Raw genomic sequence first — 16,229 nt, 5'->3', positions numbered from 1 at the left:
AAGTCGGTACGGTGTTCTTCGTCAATTAATGAGTTTGTGCCTTGTTATACATCAGATATTCTCATAATTAACAGATTTTCGTTTCTTTTGTTTGCACTTCCGTCTATGTCATGATGTGCTATAAGTTACGTTTCTTTTTCTTCTTCGAATGTGTAAGGATAAACCTAAAATGTAATTTCTATAACGTTTATCCTTATTTTATAAATTACTAGAATATATATATATATATATATATAGGAGCGAGATTCTGTAGTATCCACTCTCCTCATAATATATAGGTCCAAATCCGAACCACATAATAGGGCCACGTGGCGCACTAGGAACGCGCCACACGACAGCATCCTCCCAAGACCTTCAAAAGCCTTCCCAGGCAAAAGACACAGAGGGGTAAAATAGTCATTTCAAAAATTATATAAAAAATAAAAATTACTATTATTATTATTTTTTTAAACCGAAAACTCATTTTTTTCCTGCGACCATCGTCAAAATTATGCATATAATTGAACACCAATATGTATAAAGGTAAACACAAATATGCATGATGCTGAATATAACTATGCATGAGAAAGTATCAGCGTGCAAACCCTATGGTGTCTCTCGTTGTCGAATAATGCTATGCATATTTGTGTGTAACGTTATGCATACTTATATTCTTTATGCATATTCATGTTGGAGGTGGCCTTGGGTATATCCGAGTTGACTCGTATCCAGATCCTAGCCCGCATCCTGACTCAAATCGTGTAAATGACACTATTCGATTATACAAATGACACTGCTTGTAATTGACACTATTATGTTATAAAAATGACACTATAACATTATAAATGACACTGTGTATAATTGACACTATTCAGAAATATAAATGACACTTTCTGTAATTGATACTATAAGATTGTAAATGACACTATAATATTTTAAATAACACTATAAGATTGAACATGACACTATAACATTTTAAAATGTTACAGCGTAATTTATATAATTGAATAATGTCAATTATAAGCAGTGTCATTTGTATAACTAAATGGTGTCATTTACATGATTTGGGTCAGAATGCGGGTTTGGATTAGCATGCGGGTCATGATTTGGGTACGAGTCAATTTGGGTGTAAACGCCATTAATTAGAATTTCGTTATTCATCAGTATACTAGTGTGCTACGTGGCCCCATTGTGAGGCATACTGCTAGTTACTATATATATATATATATATATATATATATATATATATATATATATATATATATATATATATATATATAGGGGAGCGCTCCAATGAGACTCCCTATTTTTAGTGAGACCTGAGACACGATCTCGTGCGTTTATTTCATCTATCATATGACTGATATTGTATCTAGAGGGAGAATTTTTTTCTCAGGGTTAGAATTCTGGAGGGAGCAATATATTTTAAATTCCGTTATTCATCAGTATATACTACATTGTTCATACTAACTTGTTCATCAATTTATATGACTTATTCATTATCAATTTTTTAAATTTTGTTATTCATCAGTATATATTGTTTTGTGGCCCTTGTTCATCAGTATATATGTCTTATTCATTGTCCTCAGTGTCTCACGAAAAATAGAGGGTCTCACTGGTGCGCGCCCATATATATATATATATATATATATATATATATATATATATATATATATATATATTACATTTATCGTGAGAACACTACATTAGAAGTGCAAAATTATCGTTTTCGTAATGAAATTTATTGCATTCCAAAAGAAATAAGATTTGTTTCCTCTATGATTCAAACTCAGGTAATACATTCATCAAGATGTTGCATTCACCGTAAATCATCACGATCAAAGAATTGAGAATAATTATGGATCGAAGAATTGAGAATAATTATGCGCTTTCATTTTAAACAATAATTTTTATTTAAACCTCTGCCTATATATATTATATGCCTTCTATCCCACTTATTCAATTATCATTGACAGTCACAATTTTTTTTGTTAATGATATAACGAAATCACATGAGTTAATTACTTGATCGGATTGTACCGATTAGGCGATACAAAGATTTGCACTAAGAGAATTCACAGCCCTTGTGTCTTAGGTGATGGTCCTCACCTAAGACACAACTCTCTACAGCCATTGTGTCTTAGCTTGTGTCTTAAATCTTCATTTCCACAAAATCCTCAATTCTACACTTTTATTTTAAGATTTCAAATTTTCATTAAAATTAAAATTCAAACATTGCAATAATTAAAATAAAATATAAGATTTTAAAATTAGATAAAAAAACTAAAAGAATTAAAAAAATATAATTTAAAAAATAAAAAGAAAAATCAAAGAAAAATAAAAATCAAACATCAAAAAAGAAAGGGAAAAGGTGCAGATTAGTCCCCGAAGTAGTAGCCCCTATAGCGTAAAACCCCCCTTAGTCACTGTGTGTGCAACTAAACCCCTGAACTCCGAGAAAAGGGTGCAAATTCCCCCTTCTGACCTAACGTCGTTAACAGCCGTTAGTCAACTCTTTTTTTTTTTTTTTTTAAATTAACTCTCATCTCTCTCACTCAACCCTCTTTCTCTCTCGGCCACTGCACCGCCGCTAACGGCTGTTGAATCACCAAGTTGTTGGATCATCTTTTATCAGCAACACAAACAATTAATCCAATTCCAATTCCAATTCCAATCAAATCGACATTATATAGAAATAGCGAAAATAAGGAGGTTATGATCGTTACATTGTGAGAGGCGTCAAATTTGGCGACGGCGCCGACACCTTGCCAAACATCACAAACTCGCGAAGCTTTGAAGCGGCTGGCTTGCTTCTGCGGCGTGATTTGGGGGCAACCTTCACACTGTCTTTTGTTGAAGCAAAACACAGAGGACGACCGCAAGTTTGAGAGAGAGCAACCATTGGTGATGGGGAGCGTGCTTGGCACTCTTCATTCGAAATTCGAGCGGTGGAGGCAGGCTGGTGCTAAGGTTCAATCATTTGTCCTCTTCAGAGGAGAATCGAGCAGGAGGCGGCTCTCCGGCCAGGTGCGGATGCACTGGAGCCATAGATTGGCTGCTTGCCGGCCAGCGGTGGCGGCGATTTCGCCGTATTTGAGAGAAAGAGACGACTCCTCATCGAGAAAAGCTAGGGCTCACGATCTGTCACAGATTGAGAGAGAGAACATGCGATGGGTGTCGTTGGCGGTAGGCGGCCGATTTGCCGGATATCGCGGCGGCAATTTCGGACGGAAGGGGAGAATTAGGGTTCGCCCTTGACGCTGAGCGTGTGCAGTCGAGAGAGCTCCTTGGTTTAGGGCCCAGGAGATAAGGGAAGGGGCGGCGCCCTCGGCCAGCCTCGCCTGGCCTCGCCGGAGCTTGAATCAGCGGCGGCGACGATCAAATTTTGGAGGAGGAGAGCTCCCTGTTTTTTTGTGCGTGACTTTTTGAGAGAAAAGAAAGATGAGAGATAATTAAAAAAAAAGAGTTGACTAACGGCCGTTAATGGCGTTAGGTCAGAGGGGGGAATTTGCACCATTTTCTCGGAGTTAAGGGGTTTAGTTGCATACACAGTGAATAAGAGGGGTTATACGCTATAGGGGCTACTACTTCGGGGGCCAATCTGCACCTTTTCCCAAAAACAAAACCCAAACCTTGGCCCAACTCCCGGCCCATACACCCTCCACTCCCCTCCCCCCCAGCAAGCCTTCTTCTTCTTCCCCAACAAGCAGTGGCGGATTCAGGGGGGCTGAAGCCCCCTCCCAATTTGTGAGTTTTTTTAAAAAAAAATATAGATTTATATTTTATTTTATATATCTATATATGTGTATTTAAATAAGAAATAGAAGAAAAAAGATAATACATTATTTATTGTATATCCGACTATCCATATTAATTATTTGACATTGTACATTGATTTGTTACATTTATGTTATTTTTATACTATTTTTTTTCTTATTTAATTTATAATGTTGAATTTGAGTCCATTCTAAAGTTAAAAATAAAATTACTAATTATTAACAATGAAAGTTATTTTATTTGTTTAGAAAATGAAATATATTTTTTTTAAAAGAATGCATAAAAGTATGTTTTTGTATGCTTTCAATCTACTTGATGTTGAATTAATTGAATTGCAAATAATTATCTATTATATTAAGTGATTGTTAAAAAAATGTATGAAAATGAAGTGTACGGAATACTCAAAAAAATTACTTGATGTTTTTGTATTTTTTTTAAAAGAATGCATAAAATGAATTAAATGTTTTCAGGCGTCGTAGATCAATAAATTCAACCTCCCTAACCTCAAATTCTGGATCCGCGCGCCCCTGCCAGCAAGTATTTTCCATCTCTGCAAATTTATTCCCCAACTCATTTATTTATTTATTTAAACCTTGCGCGTGTAGCACACGAACACTCTATTTTTTTGTCATCGACCCGTTGCGCCGTAGAGATCCGGCATCGACTTCGCCCGTGTCTCCAGCGCAGACGAGGCACCAACGACGCGCATAGACCCGGGGCGAAGATCATGCGCTGGGATGCTCTAATAAACAATACAGATGGCCGATGAACGTTAATTGCATTTCTCGAAAGAAGTTAATTGATAATGTGATTACTCTACTTTAAAGTCAATGACTATAGACACTTTAGCAAATATTTTAGCACCAAAAAGTTAAATCGTTTGGCTGCTCGTATATAAAAGAAATTAAATGAGGTAAAAGAATTCCAAGGAGTTGTCACAATTTCCTTCATTCGATAAATACTGAATCAGTAAAATTTAATGCCACCATTGCCAAACCCATAACCACCAATCTTGTAGTTGCATAATAAGTAATTTGTTGTGATTTTTTTTATCATTTTTATTTGTTCATAATAAATATATATATATATATATTTTATTTTGAAATATTTATTTTTATGTACTATATTTTTACTATATTCACATAAAATATTTTACAAAAAACTCATTTCACTTATCATTTACTCCTTAATTAATTAATTAACAATTCAACTTTATTAAAATATATTTTCTACTTTATACACATATATCTCCCAATATTTTTATAAAATTCATACCCTTCTATCCACACCATATTTATTGTAGACGGAAATAATATTAAGTAGATAGCGAAAGGGTAATACATATGTTACATGTACTCGTTTTTAACACACCCAATAGAAACGAGTACTAGAATATATATTGTATAGTTCATTTTACATTCTTTATCAATTGATTTATTATCTATCATTATTAATTTTGTTTAACTCCATTAAAATAATGAAGGCGACTTCCAAAACCACCAGTTTGGTACAAATTATCACGTCCTGGATTTGCACATTTATAATTACGTGCCAGTTTAATATTTTGGAAGATGCATGTTATTTTTGGTGTGAATGGAGGAGTTTAGAAAGATATTGATGCCAAAATCATGATACAAAATCCACATTAAAGTGATGTAATGCATCAAAGGTGTTCTTAGGTCATGTTTGTCAATCAAGTGGCTGGGAGGCCCACATTTATCTCTCACAACAAGAAACCATATTTTTCAATTGTTTTTAATCTACAACCAATTGCTAGCTCATTATTTTGTAGTTAGATGCTCAAAACTATTGACTACAAGATAACTCCAACTAATACCCATAAATGAGAAGGACACATAATTAAATTGCCAACACTTGGAAACAATTTATGTCTTTTTTTTTTAATTTAATTTCCGTCGTTTAGTACAACTATTTTTTTTCTTTGCGGTTCAAATTGATTATGGTTTCTAGCATATCGAACCATCCATTTAAAATCACATTAAATATATTTTTCAATATATATATGTACCAAAAAATCAGTGGCAACATTAGTGTTCACACTATTGCAAATTAATGAGATGCAACAACTGGTCTTTTTAGCTCCGTATAGTCCTACATAATATAATGCAAATTGAAAACGCCATGTTCTTCGTTGCTATATTTTTCCAAATAATAATATATATAATTGTAAACTAATTAATTAAATTGATTACATGCATTAATCCGTCTGGCCTATAATTAATAATTAATTGATGTAAATAATTTCAAAATCATAGTAATTAGTAAGTTGCAACTATTTGGATGCAATTAGGTTTGGCAGTTCAGTTTAGCATGTAGAATCATAGTTCAACTTCAATTCCTTTTATCTTTACCTAATTTGCGTCATAAACTTTGACGTGCAGATAACCAAACCCTCTAATCATACGCAACCTTTTTTGGGGGAAGGGGTATATGTTCTAATTAAGATTTTAGAACGAATAATAAACAATGAAATGGATAAATAGTGTTTCCTCAGTGCAAGATAAGTGTATTGTGGATTGAAGGGTATAAATTTAAAAATTATTAAGGGGAGAATTAGCAAATAGCCCGCTATCATACAACTCCCCAACACGTTTCTATCTTTTGATTTTGGGCTGTTAGACCCTCAATATATCGTAAAGAGTTCAAAATGCCCCCTGCTTTTAATGAACATTTAACACCGTTAAGTATTTTTCATTTTTTTTTAATTTCTTACTAATATTTCTTACTATAAGCATATAATTTTTTTTTGAATTTAAATTTAAATGTTTGTAATATTTTTTTAAATAAAATCATTTTTGAATACACACACACACTTTCACTGCGTTCTTAATTAATACAAGGTTATCTTTGTCTATCGAATTATTTCTACTTCCATATATCGTGTATGCTTTTGGATTTTAATTAGGGAAAAGGTGCAGATTGGCCCCCGAAGTTATAGCCCCTATAGCGTATAACCCCTCTTACTCACTGTGTGTGCAACTAAACCCCCGAACTCAAAAAAATCGTGCAGATTGGCCCCTCTGACCTAACGGAGTTAACTACCGTTAGTCAACCTTTTTATTTTTTATTTTTTAATTAAATGTGGGGCCCATTTTCCCCAAGGCCATCGGCGAGCTCCACAGCCACTCCGGCATAGCCAGGCTGCTCATTTTCTACGCTTGCGGCCTCTTCAATCTCGTCGACCCCGCCACCGGCGAGATGTTCGCCCTCAGCTACGACGTCATCCAGAAGCCCTACCTAAAGTACTTCCATTTCCAACAAAATGGGGAAACATCCGACGACGTTGAAATCCCGTTGGTCGAGCCGACAATGATGCAACAAGACCTCGAGGTTCGGCATGCTGGACAAGTACGCCAAAGACGCGAGCGCGATGAAATGGGTGGATGTCCCCGACTGCTTCTGCTCCCATCTCTGGAATGCATGGGAGGAGCCTGAGAATGATGAGTTGGTTGTGATTGGCTCCTGTATGACCCCGCCGGACTCCATCTTCAACGAATGCGACCAAGGATTGAAGAGCGTTTTATCCGAAATCCGCCTCAATTTGAGGACCGGCAAGTCCACCAAGCACCCCATCATGTCTGAGGCCGATCAAGTCAACCTCGAGGCCGACATGGTCAACCGGAACAAGCTGGGGAGGAAAACTTGCAACGCCTATCTCGCCATCGCATAGCCATGGCCTAAGGTCTCCGGTTTCGCCAAGGTCGACTTATTCATGAGAGGAAACGGTGTTGAGATTCTTCACCGACGTCGCTGCGCCGGAGGGTATTGCGGCTATTGGTTCGGGAGATGTAGAGTGTTTTTGAACTTTTCGATTCTTGTCGGTGGTAGCCTGAAGATGGGTGAACAGCTACGTGTTGCCGGTTCGTGGCCTAGTGGCCGATCGGCGACGAAATAAACCTGTAAAGAGAGCCCACTTGAGCTCTTGTTTAAGTTTCAGGCGAGAGGGCAAGGGGCTTTTCTGGCATCTCCCTTGCGATTCCACGGCCTCCTTGGCTGGTTTTGCGAGGGTGGCGGCGTAGGAGAGTTGTGGCGGCGGCAGGGCGAGGTGGCGGCGCGGCCGAGTTCGCGCTCGGCGGCTGCTGCTGCTTCTGTTCGGCTGTTGTTGCTGCTGTTGTTCAGCTGCTACGGTTGCGTCATGGAGGAACCGCTGGTGGTGGAAGGTGGCGGCGGCGGTGGAGTGGTCGAGAGAGAGAGAGAGAGCTGAGCGAGAGAGATGAGAGTTGAGCAAGACTAATGGTGGGCCCCACATTTTAATTTAAAAAAGGTTGACTAACGGTAGTTAACGCCGTTAGGTCAGAGGGGCCAATCTGCACGGTTTTTTTGAGTTCGGGGGTTTAGTTGCACACACAGTGAGTAAGAGGGGTTATACGCTATAGGATCTACTACTTCGGGGGCCAATCTGCACCTTTTCCCTTTTAATTAATACAAGGTTATCTTTGTTATGTTTTATTTTTATATACTATATATTAATTGGTACGATATATATATATATATATATATATATATATATTTTTGTTTATAATATATATGTATATTAACTATCATCTAACTTTAATTGTTAGAAGAACGCAGTGAAAGTGTGTGTGTGTGTATTCAAAAATGATTTTATTTAAAAAAATATTACAAACATTTAAATTTAAATTAAAAAAAATTATATGCTTATAGTAAGAAATATTAATAAGAAATTAAAAAAAATGAAAAATACTTAACGGTGTTAAGTGTCTGTTAAGAGCAGGGGGCATTTTGCACTCCTTATGACATGTTGAGGGGCTAACAGCCCAAAATCAAAAGATATGGAGGTAAACGTGTTAGGGGATTACATGATAGAGGACTATTTGCTACTTTTCCCAATATTAAGAGATATGTGTAAAGTGAAAAAAGAGACCTACTAAAGTTGATTTGTTAGCTAGTGATTTAAGAGACTCGTACTATTTTAACATTATATAATAGAATAATGTCTAAAAATAGAAAAATATATATTTTTATTAAATGTACTAAAATGATAAAAATGCAGACACAAAGATTATTATTTTATGTATAATCATCAATCAAGATCTATTGATAAGATTGACTTCTAACTAACATAATCATGATGGTTTTTATTTGATTAATTTCTTATATATGCATATATAATATTTTTCAAAATAAAATATCAAATTAATAATTAGTAGTACTACGTGTGTGTTTATGTGGATACATCCAGAATACCCCTTTTATAGCTCTGTCCAAGACATTCACACGTGTTGACTAAATTTTACTTAGGGTTAATAGTTAATACTTTTAAATAACCACCAAAAATATACGCGAAGCCTTGAAAAAAATTGTAATTTTCATCTAAATTTTTAATTAAGTAAAAAATTATATGAATTTATTTTTTTGTTATAATTTTACTTGAATTTGACTTTCAACGAAATTAGAGCTTAGTTAACAGTCGAAAGTTCACCTGATATTGGTCTAACTTCTTATGATGAGGAGTATTAGAAGTTCGAATGTCTAAGAAGGCAAAAATTAATATATTTGACTTAATTTCGATTGTCAATTAAGCTCTAATTTCGTTGAAAGTCAAACTTAGGTGAAAATTGCAACAAAAATATAAATTCGTGATTTTTTTGGCTTAATCAAAAGTTCAAGTAAAAATTGTAATTTTTTTCAAAGTTCGTGTATTTTTTAGCCATATAACTATAAAAATAAAAATATATTAATTCTATCAATTTTTATGTAAATATACCACTTTACCCTTAATTTAATTATAATAAAAATAAAATTTAAAAAGTACATTATTGAAATTGAAAAAAACCCCCAAAAATAAAAAATAAAATTGTACCTGCCGGACCATTGCCCCTTTTGTAAACGAGCCGAGCCAAATACTAGCAGGCTCGAGCTTGCTCGTTTAAATATTTGGATGTCCGAGCTCGGCTCGAGCTCGAAGCTTTTATCGTGTTCGACTCATGTGATTCTTGATAATGTCGAATTCGAGCTTGAGTTCGAGCTCGGCTGTTTAGATGTTCATATACATGATGTTTGAGCTCGAATTCATTAAAAAATTAGGAAAACTTACTTAATTAATATGTTACTTGAGCTCGAGCTCGTCACGTTTAAGGCTCGTGTACTAACTCGATTGAAGGTTTGATTGAAGATTCATGAACAAGCTCGCAAACATGTTCGCGAACAATCGAATTCGAACATATTCGCGAGCTTAATGAGCCGAGTGCTGCCAGACTGAAGCTTGGCTCGATAAAATTATCGAGCTCGAAATAAGGTTCGAGTTCGGCTAAACTCCAAAACGAGCCAAATTTCGAATAACTTGCGAGTAACTCTGTTCATTTACAACCCTACCCTTCTCCCCCAGTAATTTTCCTTCAATCTCAGAATCCATCTTGGACCGCCGCCCATTTCCCCATCCCATCCCCTCCCCAAATTTCCTACCCGGCAGATCTCTCCCCCCATTTTTTTTCTTCCAAATTTTAGATTTGTAAATTAAAATTCAAATTTTCAGAATTTTAAAGTATTCGTAAATTTTAAATTAAAATAATAAAAAGATATTTTGAAGAATGTTTATAATTAATATATTATGTAATCAATTTTTATTTAAGCAAAATGATTATTTAATTATTTAGAAAATCTTCGCAAGTGTTGACTAAAATTGAATATAAAATGTTAGATACTCGAAGACCAAAATAATATTGTAGTAAACATATGTTCTATAATTACTTTCATTTTTCACTTTTGCAAAAAATTATAAAGTGTTTAAATAAATGAAATGGGTTTATTGTAGTATCGGTTGGCTTAACTGTGCGGTTGTGTAGTAAAGTAATAATCACATGGGCTGTCCAAACAATGAGTATTCGCCATGTGTCCGTATAATTATAATTATCATTAATACCTTAAATAAACTCATTTACAATTAATGATGACTCTTTTTAAGTCAAGAATTATTGGTTAATCAACTAAGTAGGAATAGGATAGCGACTTGATGACAATAATTTCCAAGTAAGTGGCAATACCGCCCTACAAAGTAGCCCTGCATCCGTGTAACCATATGGATCGGAGTAGTTGTTTTTATTTTATAGCCCTACTACATTTTTTCACTTCACATATAATATAATTATTCTTTTTTTAGGGGAAACCATGATTGAATTAATTATAATTAAAATTAAAATCAAAATCAAAATCGACGTATACGTCTTCCAGAAGTAAAGCAAGCTTAGTTCCTCAATGGAATATACACATTTAATTATCAAGAGAATATGTTATAATCCTTGCGAAGTCGTTTTACAGATTAAACGATGTAGTGGAAATTGTGAAAATGTGATAGTTGTAAAAAAATTAATAATAATATTTTAATTTTAATATTTAATAATGATTTTGAAAATTACAGATTTGAACGGACGATATACTATTCCCACACATAACCCGTATAAAATTAAATAGTGTGTCCCATTTGGGAATCTGTTTCCTTTATAGAGCATGAGATGCTTTATGAATTGAAGTCATAGTGTGAACCTTCTTTTCTACAATGCCGCCTAATTAATTCATGTATCCACGTGCCTGAGACTGTACCTCCAACATAAACTATTCTTCAACTTATTAATGTATCACACCCAAGCCTACATATAGGTGTATTATATTTAAAGAGTTAATAAATCAAAATAACCAATTTAATATTATAAACATAAAAATAAAATAGCTACAAATATTTTAATATATATATATAAATATCACGTCTTTTCTTAAAGTAACGTTTGGCATAATTCACGTGAATTAGCCTTAATTTACAATTAAAAAGCTTTGTGATTGTGAGTAGGAGCAAAATATGGTCAATCACGACTAAGAATCTTTGTGGTTGCGAATTTTAGACAAAATAAAGTAAATTCACGGTTAGGAAACATTTTGATCGTAAATTGTATACAAAATAGGATTAATACACAACAAAGGTTCGTGGTTGTGAATTGTAGGCCAATAGAATTAGTTTATGACTAAGAAGCATTATTATAGTAATAAAGGTAAAATACTAAAATCGTAAGAGCGACTATTGGAATCTGGAACCAATATGTTCAGTGCATAGTGCATGTTGAGTAAACTCATATTCTTATACAATAAATCATATAGGAAAAGTTAAATCATATTTGAAAAATCAGGTGTGACAAGTTCAGGCCATATAGCCCGAATTTTCAACTTTTTTAAGTTTATAACATCAATTTTGATTTATTTGTTGTATGTCCTGAATTTTGAGAAATCGTTTAATTATGATCTGTAAATTTGAGATCACAATGTGCAAGACACACAAGATCACAATGGAGAAACAACTCGAAACGCAACAACTCTAAACTAAGAACAAACAGAAAGTTAAAGAACAAAATTGAAGAAGTCACAAGGATTTACGTGGTTCAGCCGTAAGGCCTACATTCATGGGAAGTCAACCGATGAGAATCCACTATTATCAACGCAAAGAAAAGTACACATACAAGATCGAGCAAGAACGAGATGCTCAAGAACTGCGACTGTCGTTCTTTAACTCTCAATCTCTCATAATCTTTCCCCTTTGAATATAATTCGTGTAAAAGTTATTAGAACTACAAATATACAACTTATATAAATTACCAAGAGATATAATCTAGACCATTTATCACCAACGGCTCACTAAATCAGAAACATGAAGAAGAACCTTCTCTGCATTTGGTTATAACAAATCTTGAGATGTGTTTAGCCTATTTGCATGCATGGACTCCAAATTATGATATTTGCAGTTAACCCCATCAATATAAAAGTGTATTTATGTAGTCACCAAATTAAAAATCTCCACATTGACAACATGAAGATCACAAAATCAGTTACCTTCCAACTTATGACATTACAGGACTTCATTCACTCATTGCTTATTCAAAACATGAATGAGCTATAAGCAACACCTGAACTTAGCAGTAGGTAATGCCTTTGTCAACATGTCAGTGGCATTTTCTTTCGTAGCTACCTTTGACACTCTAATAACCTCTCCGTTCATTATATCTCTAACAAAGAGATGCCTCACATCAGTATACTTAGTTCTTTCATGGAACACCCGATTTTTTCACCAAGTGAATGGCTCTCTAGTTATCACAATTTACAACAACATGTTTCTGTCTCAGACCAAGCTCAGCTACCATTTCCTTCAACCAAATAGCCTCTTTCAAAGCTTCGGTCATAGCCGTATACTGAGCCACATCAACCACTGATTGTAGAACATATTTTCAGCTTATTGCTGCACTAAACAATGTGAAAACATACCCTGATTGTGACTTTCTTGAGTCCACATTCCCTACATAATTCTAAGTCTACATATCCCATCAAGAAATCTTTCTCTAAAGTCTCTGATCTTTCAAACAGAATCCCACAGTTTGCAGTATCTATGAGGTATCTCATAATCTACTTCAAACCTGCCCAATGCTCTTTGCCTGGATCAGCTTATAACATGTGCCAAATCCAGCCTAGTACATATCATGGTATACATTATGCTTCCAACAATGTTAGCATAAGGTATCTTAGCCATAACCCTAATTTCATCTTCATCTTTGGGCTTCTGCAACATTGAAAGTCTGGAGTGTGGTGCTAGTGGAACTTTAACCACCCTTTTAGAATTATCCATGTTAAACCTACTTTTTGAATATAGCTTCTTTGAGATAACCACAACTTCCCATTTTCCTATCCCTTTCAATGTCAATTTCTAGAATTTTTCTTGCATTCCTTAAATCTTTCATTTCAAACTCAGATTGCAAATAAGTTTTAACCTTTTTTATTTATTTCAGCTTTAATTATCTTTGCTTGCAACTAACATATCATCCACATACAACAAAAGATAAGCCATGATACATTAATCTCTCTGTCTCAACACACATTGTTTTTGTTTCGGTCATATCTCTCTCGTCTGAACTCCGATTTGCGATTCTTTTGCGCTTATGAACTCGTATCACGATGATCTACAACTTTCATTCAGATTATTCTTTCAAATTTAACTTTGAAATTTCTATAGATTTCACCAAAGTACGAGCAAGTATCACATTTCACAAGATAAAATAATTTAAGCACAAAACAACTATCAAACACTCAATTCCCTAAAAAAATGACATATTAAGAACATTAAAAACCATGAAAAAGTGAGTGTTATCACCTATGGACTTCTCAGTATCATACTTGGTAGTCACCATATCCAGTTCAAATATGATCCTCCTCGATTCCCATAGACAGCGCGAAATGTAAATTTGAGATCTCAATGTGCAAGACACACAAGATCAAAGCGGAGAAATAACTCGAAACACAACAAGTATGAACTAAGAACAAACAAAAACTTAAAGAACGAAATTGAAGAAGACACAAGGATTTACGTGGTTCAACCTTAAGGCCTACATCCATGGGAAGTCAACCAATGAGAATCTACTATCAACACAAAGAAAAGTACACATACAAGATCAAGCAAGAACGAGCTGCTCAAGAAGTGGCACGACTGATGTTCTTTAACTCTCGATCTCTCCTAATCTTTCCTCTCTGAATATGATTCAAGTAAAAGATATTAGAACTACAAAAATACAACTTATATTTATCACCAAGAGAGATAATCTGAACTATTAATCACCAACTAACCGCTCACGAAATCAGAAACATGAAGAAGAACCTTCTCCGCATTCGGTTATAAAAAATTTTGAGTTGTGTTTAGCCTATTTGCATGCATGGACTCCAAACTCTGATATTTGCAGTTAATCCCTTAAATATAAAAGTGTATTTATTATGTAGTCTCCAACCTAGCATGATCTGTTCAAAATTTTCCAACGCCAAAAATGTCATAATGTTAGAGTTGTGCTGTGCCAGTAATTAATTATTCTTTATCGAAATCATACATGAAATAGAAAGTGACTAGCATGTCAATCCTCACACACAAACGAAATTGAAGATTACTAATTTAGTTTTCCTAGCTCATTGCCTCAATGCAAAATATTGGGTACGTTACTGTCTATTTAATTTTTAATTTATATTTATGTATATTAAGTGACTCGAATCTCAGACATATTAATTAAAGGAAAAATGTATTATCATTGAGTTGCGCTTCAAACATGTTTAGGCCAATTATATATAATTAGTCTCCATTGTCCAAATAAGTTCCGTCTGTAAATTTGTAAAATGTAAATGATTTCTTAAATAATACTTCGTCCTTCCACGATATCATTTTCACTTTTGTCATTTTGATCTGTTCACAATATCATTTCCACTTCCATTTATAATAGTAGGGGTGGAAGTGGGACTCAAACTTCACTCATGGAAATATCCATTATTATCCACTATTATCCACCAATTTTTTAAAATCCGTATCGTCCATAAAGTGAAACGATATCGTCGACGGGGGAGTACTATTTACTGTTAGTTTATACTACTCCCTCCGTCCCAATATTCAAGTCCCGTATTCCTTTTTGAGCCGTCCCATGTAACAAGTCCCCTTTCCTTTTTTAGCTAAAATTAGGGATGAATTAGTAACTTAATTAGCTATACTATAAAACACAAAAATTAACCCTAAAACCTACCCACCCACCCGATCTGCCACTCTCTCTCTCCTCTCTTCTCTCTGACGCCTCCACCATCCTCACGCCTTCCTCCACCTTCCACCGCTTCCAACACCTTCCACCTCCTCGCACCTCCGCCGCCATCCTCTTGCACTGACGCCTCCACCATCCTCACGCCTCCGCCACCATCCTCCTGCGACGCCTCCACCTTCCTCCTGCTCCGCCGCCTCGCGCCTCCGCGGGCTCCAACGCCGCCTCTGCCGCAACAGCCGCCGCCCTCCGCCTTCTTCCACCGGCGCCTCGCGCCTTCGCCACCATCTTCCTGCGCCGCCTCCACCGCCATCCTCTTCCACCGCTTCCCACCTCTCCACCTTCACCGCCTCTACAACCATTTTCTTCGGCCGAACAAACAGAGCCACCACTGCGCCGGACTCCAACACCTCCGCGCCACCGTTCCTCTCACCCCTCCACCTTCCACCGCCTCCAACACCTCCTGCTCCGCCTCGCGTCTCCGCCGCCAATGCAACTCGCGCCGCCTCGCGCTTCCGTCTTCACGCGTCTCCAACGCCACCGCCGCTTCGCGCCTCCTCCTGCGCCGCCTTCCACCACGGGCAGATCTGCTCAAATAATTTAGGGATTTGCAGGTATTTAGGGAAAATTGTCTGGTTTTGGTTGTTGGGGTGTGGTTGCATATTTGCAATTGAATTTGGTTTCTGAATTGATAATGAAGCATATTTCAGTGTAAGGTGTTATAGAGCTGGTTTGGCCGATTTCGATTTTAATTTTGTGTGATTAGTTCAAAATAACGAGGATATGATCTGTGTTGGTTGTGATGTTGAGATAGCTCGAAGTTTAGATTCGTTTCGTGCTTAATTAGGGTTTTTGATGTGGAAAAAATGGTGCAATGTTGTGTTTTGCAGCCATGTT

Source organism: Salvia miltiorrhiza, chromosome 4, assembly GCF_028751815.1.
Source record: "Salvia miltiorrhiza cultivar Shanhuang (shh) chromosome 4, IMPLAD_Smil_shh, whole genome shotgun sequence".
In the NCBI taxonomy this organism is placed as follows: Eukaryota; Viridiplantae; Streptophyta; class Magnoliopsida; order Lamiales; family Lamiaceae; genus Salvia; species Salvia miltiorrhiza.
This window is presented reverse-complemented; position numbering follows the sequence as displayed.